Raw genomic sequence first — 11,941 nt, 5'->3', positions numbered from 1 at the left:
CCAACATACCAAAACGAAGCTAATGATGCTAGTAACACATTTAATACATGAACTTTAACATTCTAATAACATTTAATCAACCAAAATCAAGGATTAAACTAACCCATTTTAAGTGTTCATGCTAGTTACTCAAAACAACAAAATCGAGCAAACAAATCACATATCCATGTTAGACTTGAGCCATAGACACTAATTAACACCATTTCAAGTCTATAAAATGAATTTAGACAAATCTAAAGTTTTAGAAAAGTTATCCAAAAGTGATGAAGTTAGTATCAAAACGTAGAGAAAGATGCAAGGATTCCAAAAGTACAATTTGTTTTGTGATGAGCTTCCTAGATTCGAAATGGATGATGATTGAATGATGAAGATGAAAATGGTGACAGATGGAAGTAATACTTGAAAGGAAAATTTGAAAAAGAAAATAAAATGAAATGAATGGTGGTGAAGGGCTTGACTAGTTCAACTAGTCAACTTCTTTGGTCCATTGGCAACTTTGTTCCCTCAAGTTTGAAAGCGGGTGTGTGAACTAACCAAACGAATTATTTTAAATACGTGAGAATAAACGGAAGATGTTACAATCGAATAACGAAAATATTAAGATCGTTAGTTAACGAAAGATACAAATTTAGATAACAAAAGATATTATCTAAAAAAAAGACGGCGTTAAAATAAATTTAACGAAAAAATGCGGGATGTTACATTACCTACACCTTAAAAGAAATATGTCCCGAAATTTAGTTGGAAGTAGTAGTTGTTGTTCCTTTTCGAGACCTTGCATTGTCAATTCTACGAATAAGTATACGAGGTGGAGTTTATAATCAATAGTTAGCTAATCGAAGGGAATAACAAGTTCAAGTTTGATACCCGAAATGTAGGATGAACGGAACTTAATTGAGGCGGAAGGTCTAAACAGCATGCAACACGCTTCAAGATTTCAGAAGGATCAAAATATCGCGGATTTAGCTTTCTACATTTCTCGAAACGGGTTACACCTTTTCAAGGTGCGACTTTTAACATTTCGCGGTTAACCATTTGGAATTCGAGAGGTTTACGTCTAACATCGGCATAGCTCTTTTGGAGACTACGAGTCGTGTTGGGTCTTCCTTGAATATGGATCAATTTTCTCGGTCGCTCATAAAAAATCTCGGGCCCGGTGAATTGATTATCGTTTACTTGGTTAGACAAAAGGAGAATGAAGTTTCCGGTTATATAAGGTTTCAAAAGGTGTGACGTTAAGAATCGAATGATAACTATCATTATAAGAGGAATAGGCTAAAGGATAAAAATACAAGTTCGTATCATGTTCTCAAGGTTTGAATTGTACGTTTGCTTGGTCCGTCGGTTTGTGGATGGTACGCGGTACTCATGAATAATTTTGTTCCCAAAGTTTCTTGTAAGGCACTCCAAATCTAGAAGTGAAATGAGCATCTCGATCCGAAACGAGGTACATTTCTTTAAGGTATATTTGAACAAGTTTGTTAGGACCTGAAAACGTTTATTAGGACAAGTTTCTTATCAGTTTCTGAAAAACGTTCATTATAACTATTCACCCTCGTGGTGAATACTAGTAATGTGAAGAGTCTCTCTCTCCATGGAGAATTTAGAATAAAAGATTTCTTTATATGGAAGTATGAGTGTGATGCGAGAAAAGTTTCCGCCTCGATGTGAGCATATCAAGCATATTGTAGTTTGTCGATAAAACTGTGCGAAAACGAGATAGTTTACACGTGTAACATATGTTTGAAGTTGAAATAATTTGTCATTCATTCGGAAGCATAAATATGGTTCGACAATAATCGAAGGTGTGTCTTTGGTATGGTTGTTATCAATATTCTCGGAGTTTTCGGATGTCCAACAAGAAAAATGAAGTCATGTACATGGCACATGGTGGTGATTAGGTTGATCGAGTCCAATCACCATCACGAGTTGATGTTAAAGCAGAGGGGTATAAAATACTATTAAATTTTAGCAGAAAACACTATTAAATACGATACAATTTTACACAAGATATTTATTTATTTATAGAATGGATATACTTAAACCTTGCTACAACACTTATAGGCAGTGTACCTAATCGTACAGTAGTGTAGTTTTTAGTAAGTCCGGTTCGTTCCACAGGGAGATCTTTAAGCAAAGCTCAACGCTATATTAGTTTACTTTTATAAAAATACAAATATATATATAAGTAATATTATTATTATAAAGAGGGGTTTTTACCGTTTAATGACCGGTTTGTCGATTTTAAAACTTTAGTCGCAGTTAAAACCTAATGTAAAATATAAAATAAATACAAGACTTTAAATTAAAGCGTAAAGTAAATAACGATAATGAAATTGCGAATAATAAAAATGCGATAAAAATTAAATTGCGATAATTAAAAAGTACGATAATTAAAAGTGCGATAAAATGAAATAACAATAAATAAAAGTGCGATAATTAGAAGTGCAATTAAATATAAAATAAAGGAAATAAAATATGATATAAAAGAATTATGCTTATTTAAACTTCCGTAATCATGATGTTTGACGTGTTGGTTTTAGTTTTATGCCCATGGGTTAATTGTCCTTTATCCTGGATTATTCAATATGTCCGTCTGGTTTTTGTCCATAACAGTCCATCAGTCATAAATATAAATTGCAAGTGTCCTTGTCAAATTATTATTATACCCGAAGATAAATATTCCAACTAATTGGGGATTCGAATTGTAACAAGGTTTTAATACTTTGTTTAATGAATACACCAGGTTATCGACTGCGTGTAAACCAAGGTTTTACTACTTTGTTAACAATTACACCAATTACCCTTGAATGTAATTTCACCCCTGTTTTGATTATTCTAGTGGCTATTAATCCATTCCCGTGTCCGGTTAAATGAACGATTATTCGTACATATAAATACCCCGCCCATCGTGTCCGATCGAGTGTATATGGTAATTTATAGGGACGCCCAATTGTAAATCTTTATATTAACATTAACAAACTTTCATTTAGTTAAACAAATATAAAGCCCATTAATAGCCCATAGTCTAGTTTCCACAAGTGTCGTTCTTTTGTCCAAACCCCAATTATGGTACAAAGCCCAATTACCCAATTTTAGTAATTAGCCCAACATCACGATTACTTCGTTTTAAATAAGCATAATAATAACTTAGCTACGAGACATTAATATAAAAAGGTTGAACATAACTTACAATGATTAAAAATAGCGTAGCGTTACACGGACAGAATTTCGACTTACACCCTTACAACATTCGCTAACATACCCTTATTATTAGAATTATAATTAAAATTAAAATATAAATTATAAATATAAATATATATTACGTATATATTGAGAGAGATTGAGAAAAAAGGATGTTTTATTCGATCAGAATTCGGTTGGCTTTATAGCCAGAAGTGAAATTTGGGGCTCCGCGACTCGCGGCAAAATGGCCATCAAACTCCGCGAGTCGCGGAGAGGTATTTTCAGTTTACACCCTTGGAGTTTCCTGCTGCCGACGGTTTTAAATATATATATATAATATATATATAATTAATATAATTAATTATATATTATATTATATTTATATATATAGTTAACTTGTAATTTTTAGTCCGTTGCGTCGAGCGTTAAGAGTTGACTCTGGTCCCGGTTCCGGTTTTTCGAACGTCCTCGCGTACAATTTAATATCTTGTACTTTGCGTTTTGAATCTTGTACTCTTGTGATTTCGAGACGTTTCTTATCAATAATTGGAACCTTTTTGATTGTCTTTTGTTCTTTTGAGCTTTTTGGTCGTTTGCGTCTTCAAATCGTCGAATCTGTCTTTTGTCTTCACCTTTTATTATTTAAACGAATATCACTTGTAAATAGAACAATTGCAACTAAAAGCTTGTCTTTCTTGAGGAATAATGCTATGAAATATATGTTCGTTTTTAGCATTATCAAATATTCCCACACTTGAGCGTTGCTTGTCCTCAAGCAATATTGTCTTGAAATACTAGAATCACTTCTTTATTCTTCACACTTTGTACATCAGTGATTTCTATACGGCGGTATAAACAATGGTAGTAACGATATGGTTTACAGTCCCACATGACTATAAAAATTTAGATCCATTAAGGAAATTGGATCTTTATGAAAACATTTGATCTTTTGAAAATTAAATCTAGTTTTTACCCTAGATAAGTTTTCCGGAATAACCCTTTACCGGTGTTTGCAAAATATTTTTGTGGGTTTGGTGGGTTTCAGATTTGAAAATTTTAGCTCAAAACTTGTGGTTTTGTGTCACCCACTTGCTAACCTTGTATTTGGAAAGCAACACGTCCAGTTTACTTGTTCCGTATATTACCTTTCGGCAAACTACCGTCCGGTTGTAAAGGAAAGCGTTGAACGAGCAACTGTTTTAAGGCAATGTCCCGTGACATGCTTTTGATTATGGTCTATAACGTGTCGGACGCAATTACTATCCTTGGTAGGAGCAATAGTAAAGCTCACCCTTATAATTTTTCGGTCTGGCACAAGGTCCTGTCTTTGACCATGCTATGCAACCACCGTTCTTACGGTTGACACCCGATTTAGTTCAGGTGACCTAATGAATTCCAGGTGAATTCCTAGGATTTTACGTTCAATGGTAATGAACGCATTGAAAATAGGGTTTTCAGAAAACAAATCGGTTTATAATTTTGATCAAAATATTTTCTCGTTCAAGCTCGAGTTTAGATATCATTGAATTCCATGAGTTTGTAATTCTCAATCTTTAAGGTCAATCTCTAGGATTGAGTAATATCAGTCTTAAAAGCTGATTTTTAATCTTTAAGGAGATTATCCTTTCTGGGGATCTGATTCATTAGTCTTATCCAGCTAATTTGCATGGTGCCCCCCCATTGTACGAGATAAATCCTTCTCATGGTTAGGATAAATCTGACCACTTGGCGACCCTGTTTAATGCTGAGGTCCGTGGATTTCCTGCTGATTTTAGTGATGACTTTTCTAGATTTTTCGTCAACCTACAGCTGGTCTGAACGACAACTTCATGACCTAAATCAAGAAGCGCGTGTCTTTTTCGGAAGACTTTACTTCCTTTTAATGATGGAATTGATTCATCGTGTAGATCCATCTCTTCTTTTCTTTCATCGGGTAAAACAGTTTAGTTTAGTCCAAAGCAAAAGTATTTTCAGTTATTTGTTACAGATATATGTGACATATGTTTAAAATAATTTGGTAAATTTTCCCACACTTGGCTTTTTATTTTTCTTTTTATCGTCCTCTATTCCATTTTAAATGAATTTTGACATTTTAGTTTGTTTCTCAATTTATGTCCTTTCCGAGGTAACAATAATTTCGGTGTTAAAACCTAGTTTTATCGTTCATAAATGTGTATAAACATGATTTTAATTCATTTAATTGAAAATTTTGAAAAATTTTACTAGAATTGGGTAGTCAGTATATAAGACTAGGGCTGTTCTTTTTTATCAGAGAGCACTAGATTCTAATACAACTACTGCTTTACTAGTATTTTTAATGGTAACCAAGTGTTTAATATAAAAATTTTAAAATCCGAAAGAATTTAACCCCTTCCCACACTTAAGATCTTGCAATGCCCTCAGTTGCAAGAAATCAGTAACAATTTAAATTATTGAGGGTGATTTGTGTGAAAATGATTAAATTTTTACCAAAGTTTCCAAATATATTGGCGTTTGTTTGCTGAATGATAAATGGTGCACATCATTTGTTCATTCCGTCTTGTTGTTATTTCACATATATTTTGCATCATTGTCGTCAAAATTACTTGCTTTTGCTGAACTTAATGCCAGTCTTTGAAAATGCGTTGTTTTACCCTGTTGTGTACATAAGATAAACTGCAAACATATATACATATTTTTGAAGTTTGGTATATTACCCCACATTCAAAAATTATTAAAATCTAAGAATAAAAGTTAGATAAATATAAAAATGATTACAATATTAACAAAAAATATTAAACATATCAATAATTACAAATTACAAAATAAAAACAAAATAGGTAAACTAAGGATGATATTGGTACCAATAGGGATTCCACGCATAACCATAAGTGCTATAGAATGCTTCGGCAGGGTCATACGTAGGATATGGTGGCTGCATCTCTATCGACCAAGGAGGGAAGACGGGTTTCGGTGTAGGAATATAGTTTCTACCTATGTGTTGGCAATGCGCTATGATCTGGTTCTGATGAACTTGCCAATCTTCAAATGCTCTCTGTCTAGCATTTTCGTATTCCTGAGAAGCTATAAACCTATGCATTTCTTGCATCTGGTTCCCCCCTCCTACATTACCTTGTTCCTGGTTTCTCTCTGCCTGTGGATGTCTACCATTGTATCGTACTGCGGCGTTATTTCGCCGCTTCAACACTTTCGCACCATGGTATACATTTAAACCTATAGTGTCGCGGGGTTCCGGCTCTTCTACTAATAATCCCCCCCGACTTATATCCACACCGAGATATTCACCAATCAAAGTAATAAAAATACCACCTCCTATTATGCTATGTGGACGCATCCCTCGAACCATAGCTGATAAATAATAACCCACACAATATGGTATACTTACAGCGCTGTGTGGGTCTCGAATACACATATGGTAAAACAAATCTTGTTCATTTACCTTTTCTTTGTTTTTACCCCTTTGTGTAATCGAATTAGCTAAAAACCTATGTATTACTCTTAATTCGGCTCTATCTATATCCAAATAAGAGTAGTTTCCCCCTTTAAAACGGTGGTGGCTTGTCATTTGACTCCACACACCGTGTGTATCAAAATTTTCATCTATTTTCCTACCGTTTAGTATCAATCCTCTACAATCGGCAGACGCTAACTCCTCAGGCGTATATATACGTAAAGCCTGAGCCATGTCCAGTAAAGACATGTGGCGCATCGAACCGCCTAACAAAAATCTAATAAAAGAACGATCGGTTAAACTAGCTACCCGATCATTCAACTCTATACTACATAACAACTCTTCACACCATACTTTATATACAGGTCTGCGTATGGTGAATAAACATATCCAGTCATTAAAATAAGAATTACCATACCTCTGTACCAGTAATTCCCTAATTGGCCCGGCCAATTCTACAGCTTCTAAGGGTCCCCATTCTATGACCCTCGGTACCTCAACAACCTTGGAATGAAGAGTATGCAAACCCCGTTGATATTTTGGATAATCTATCCAAAGTCTGTCAAATCGCAGGTTCGGGTGCAACTGTTCCAAGTGCATATCTGAAAAGGTCATGACTGGATGAGGTACATCCTGCTTGTAGTAGTTATCTACCTCCTGTTGTTCCAAGTTCTCAGCAGGAGCATGACGGGCTTGGGATGAAGATTCACCCCTTTCATTCTGCAAAACACATCAAACACAAATTTTGTGCATCCAAATATGCATTAGTGTCAGCAAAATCATCAATCAAAATAATTACAATGACATTATCAATTTATATCAAACTTAATCTCATTTTCACATTTTTATCAAATCTACACTTTTTCAAATAAGCATATACGAAAATTTTCGCCAAGTTCATAAGCATTCAACTCAAATAACATGTCAAAATAATCATTACTAGCAAATAAACAAGTCTCAAATGGCATTATCTTTCAAAAATCAAGTTCATGAATTTTGGACTTGAAAAAGTCCACTTTAATTCTCAAAATCATGTTTAGGCTCAAAGTTTGGATCATTTAACTACCTAGACATGTTACACTACTCAATTTAGCAACAATTCATGACAAAAATCGGCCATAACCTGTTTATATCAAAAAGCCCCAAATTGCTCAAGAACACAAACCCTAGATTATTCAAAATTTGAAGTTTAAGGCTTCTAATCATGTTAAACAACATCAATCTAGGTTATACAAGCATAATACATAAACAATTTAAGTCTAATTACACTAAAAATTAACAAAATTCAAATTATGAAAATATGCTCAAGAACACACTAAAATTCGGATTTAAAGGTGATTTGGGGTGTAATTGTACCTGTTTTCTTGAGTAATTCTTAGATAAGATCCTCCTTAACATGATTGTAGTGAAAAATTTGAAGATTAACGGTGAAAAATCGAGTTTTTGGGATGATTTTCGTGGGTTTTCTCGGGTTTTTTCGAAGTGCAGTATGTGTGTGTGTGTTATTCTGTTCCAGCTCGTTCCTTTTATTTTTTTTTTCTGTATTTTGGTCCCTCCGCGAGTCGCGGAGGTTTGTACTGCAAACTCCGCGAGTCGCGGAGTTTACCCTTTTTTTTTTTTTTTTTTTTTTTTTTTTTTTATAATCTTTAACTTATAAAACAATTAAGAAATTAATTTTAAAATTTTGTTTCCCTTGTTATTTAGGACGAGGTCGTTTCGGATCGATGTCCTAGTCCGTCCCTCGACAAAATTTTAAAATTTGTCTTTTTGTAGCGATTGTTTTAAAAGCTAAGATTTTTGGGTTTTTTAATGTTTTTGGCATACTTTAAATCAATAAGATTAAAAATAATGATAATAAAAGTTCTCGTCCCTCCCTCGGGTAAAGCAATTTCGGTTCAAAGACCTAGTCTTCAACTTACGACGAATTTTAAAAATCATATTCTTAACTTAATGAGATAAAGTAAATTTTTGTTTTTAAATTCACACAACTTAAATATAAAATTCAAAATTAAAATTAAAAATTCACACCAAACTCAAAATTTAAAATGCATAAAATTAAAAATTAATATTTTAAAAATTAAAAATTCACACCAAACTTAATTTAAAAATTCATATTATAAATTCACACCAAACTTATTTTAAGAATTCAAATATTTACAATTTTAAATATATTGTTTTTACAAAGTTTACAATATTAATTTAAGATTTAAATATTAAGATTAAAAATATGGTAAAAAAAAAAAAAAATCTTTTTGTCTTTTTATCCCACTTTAATCAGTCAAATATTATCAAAAATATGCGCCCCTCTTTTCGGTAAAGTAATTTCGGTTTCAAGACCTAATTTAACTCATGACGAATTTTTGAAATATTTTGGGTTGATTGATTAAAGATATTTATACCTTAAGAATAAACGTTAAATTTCGCAGTGATGTAATAAATTTTTGAACGATATCAATAATTTCGGTCGCCAAACCTAATTTTATTTAATACCAATTTAATACTTTTTAGCGAACAAATTAGCGTTTATTATCAAAAGGTTAAAAATAAAAATAAAAATAAAAACTTTACAGACATACCTGTGAAATAGATTTCTTAGTTATATGATCTATTATATTCATAAGATAGTCGGTTTAATTGGTCTTCCATGGCTGCATAGGCGTAACCTCGAGCATTCATTGTCTTTTCTTCTAAACATATGAACGGTCCGTCTCTGCATAAAGTAACAAATTCGGTATTTGAATAGGTTTGATTATTTGAACATTTACCTCCATGTGACCATTTTCCGCATTTGTGACATTTTTCTAGGTGTCGTGCTCTTCTTTTCGCTGCGGATTTTGATTTTCCTTTACCAAATTGTAACTTATTATCTTCGCATCTGGATCCTTTTCTAACTCCGTCCATTCTTTCTCTGATTACTGATACTATTTCACTCGGGAGTATGTCATTATTACGTTTAGTGATCAAAGCGTGTAGCATTAGACCATGGTTTAGTTCACAGGCAGTCTTCATTTTGTAAAAACCTAAAAAAATTAAAAATTCAGAATGGGGGGAGAAGACTAGTTCTTTAGGGTCTGCTAGGGAAAGACCATACGTGTTCCATTTTCGAGAACTACACGAAAACAGACAATCTAACTCTAACAGAAATATATATTATCCTTTAAAGACTTGATTCTCCTCACACTTAGTTAGCTGTGGCATCGAAATTGTGATTAACTTCGTTGTCGACTTCCATCGGACCATGTATGTAATGTTTAACTCTGTGACCATTAACTTTAAATTCAATCCCATTTGAATTTATTAATTCTATCGTTCCGTATGGGAAAACTCTTTTGACTATGAATGGTCCAGACCATCTTGACTTCAATTTTCCAGGAAATAGCTTGAATCGTGAATTGAAAAGAAGAACTCTGTCTCCTTCTTTAAATTCTTTTGAACTTCTGATTCTTTTATCATGCCATTTCTTCGTTCTTTCTTTATATATTAACGAATTCTCGTATGCTTCATGTCTTAATTCTTCTAATTCGTTTAGTTGACTTAATCGTAGACGTCCGGCTTCATGTAAATCAAGATTACATGTCTTCAAAGCCCAAAATGCTTTGTGTTCAATTTCTACTGGAAGATGACATGTTTTTCCATAAACAAGTCTAAAAGGTGTGGTTCCAATTGGAGTTTTGTAGGCTGTTCTAAAAGCCCAGAGTGCATCCTCCAATTTAATGGACCATTCCTTTGGATTTGATCCTACGGTTTTCTCTAGAATACGTTTTAAAGCTCGGTTGGTATTTTCAACTTGTCCACTTGTTTGTGGATGATATGCGGTGGAGATTTTATGAGTTACTCCATATCTTTTAAGAACTTTCTCAAGTTGATTATTACAAAAATGAGTACCCCGATCACTTATTAAAGCTTTCGGTGTTCTAAACCTTGCAAAAAGACGTTTTAAAAAGTTGACTACAACTCGTGCATCGTTAGTTGGGAGAGCTTGTGCTTCCGCCCATTTAGATACATAATCAATGGCTACGAGTATATATAGATTATTATGAGATTTTGGAAATGGACCCATAAAGTCAATACCCCAAATGTCAAATACTTCACATACTTGGATGACATTTTGTGGCATTTCATCACGTTGACTTATTTTTCCGGCCCTTTGACATGCATCACAGGATTTGCAAAGAAGGTGTGCGTCTTTGTAAATTGTAGGCCAATAGAATCCAGCTTCATAAACTTTTCTTGCTGTTAGTTGAGGCCCATAATGCCCTCCTGTTGGTCCTGTGTGACAATGGTTTAAAATTTTACTAGCTTCATTTCCAAATACACATCGGCGTATTATTCCATCGGGACAACTTTTAAACAGATGTGGATCTTCCCAGAAATAGTGTTTTATATCACTGAAGAATTTCTTTCGTCTTTGGTACGATAATCCTTTTTCAAGGAATCCACATACTAAGTAGTTTGCATAGTCTGCAAACCATGGGATTTCTTTATAATCTATCTTCAATAGATATTCATCAGGAAAGTTGTCTTGTATGGCTGATTCATTCAGAACTTCTAATTCGGGATTTTCAAGACGAGAAAGATGATCAGCGGCGAGATTTTCTGCTCCTCTTTTATCTCGGATTTCAATATCAAACTCTTGTAAGAGTAAGATCCATCGGATTAATCTTGGTTTAGCATCTTGTTTTGAAAATAGGTATCTAAGAGCAGAATGGTCGGTATAGACCACCGTTTTTGCTAGAACTAGATATGATTGAAATTTGTCGAAAGCAAAGACAATAGCAAGGAGTTCTTTTTCAGTAGTTGTATAGTTCGTTTGTGCTCCTTGTAATGTCTTACTAGCATAATATATAGGTTGAAATCGTTTTTCAATCCTTTGTCCTAAAACGGCTCCCATTGCAAAATCACTTGCATCGCACATTAGTTCAAATGGTAGATTCCAATTTGGTGTTATCATGATCGGTGCATTAGTGAGTTTTTCTTTAAGAATATTAAAAGATTTGATACATTCATCTGAAAAGATGAATGGCGCATCCTTTTCTAGGAGTTTATTCATAGGAGTGGCAATTTTAGAAAAATCTTTTATGAAACGTCGGTAAAAACCGGCATGCCCTAGAAAACTCCTAACTCCTCTAACATTTGTGGGATGTGGAAGTTTAGCAATTACATCTACTTTAGCTCTATCCACTTCAATTCCTTCTTTTGAAATTTTATGTCCAAGAACGATGCCTTCTTTAACCATAAAATGGCATTTCTCCCAATTAAGCACTAGATTTGATTTTTCGCATCTAATTAGCATTCGTTCCAGAT

This window comes from Rutidosis leptorrhynchoides, chromosome 5, assembly GCF_046630445.1.
Source record: "Rutidosis leptorrhynchoides isolate AG116_Rl617_1_P2 chromosome 5, CSIRO_AGI_Rlap_v1, whole genome shotgun sequence".
Classification (NCBI taxonomy): domain Eukaryota; kingdom Viridiplantae; phylum Streptophyta; class Magnoliopsida; order Asterales; family Asteraceae; genus Rutidosis; species Rutidosis leptorrhynchoides.
Note: the sequence above shows the minus strand (reverse complement) of the source record.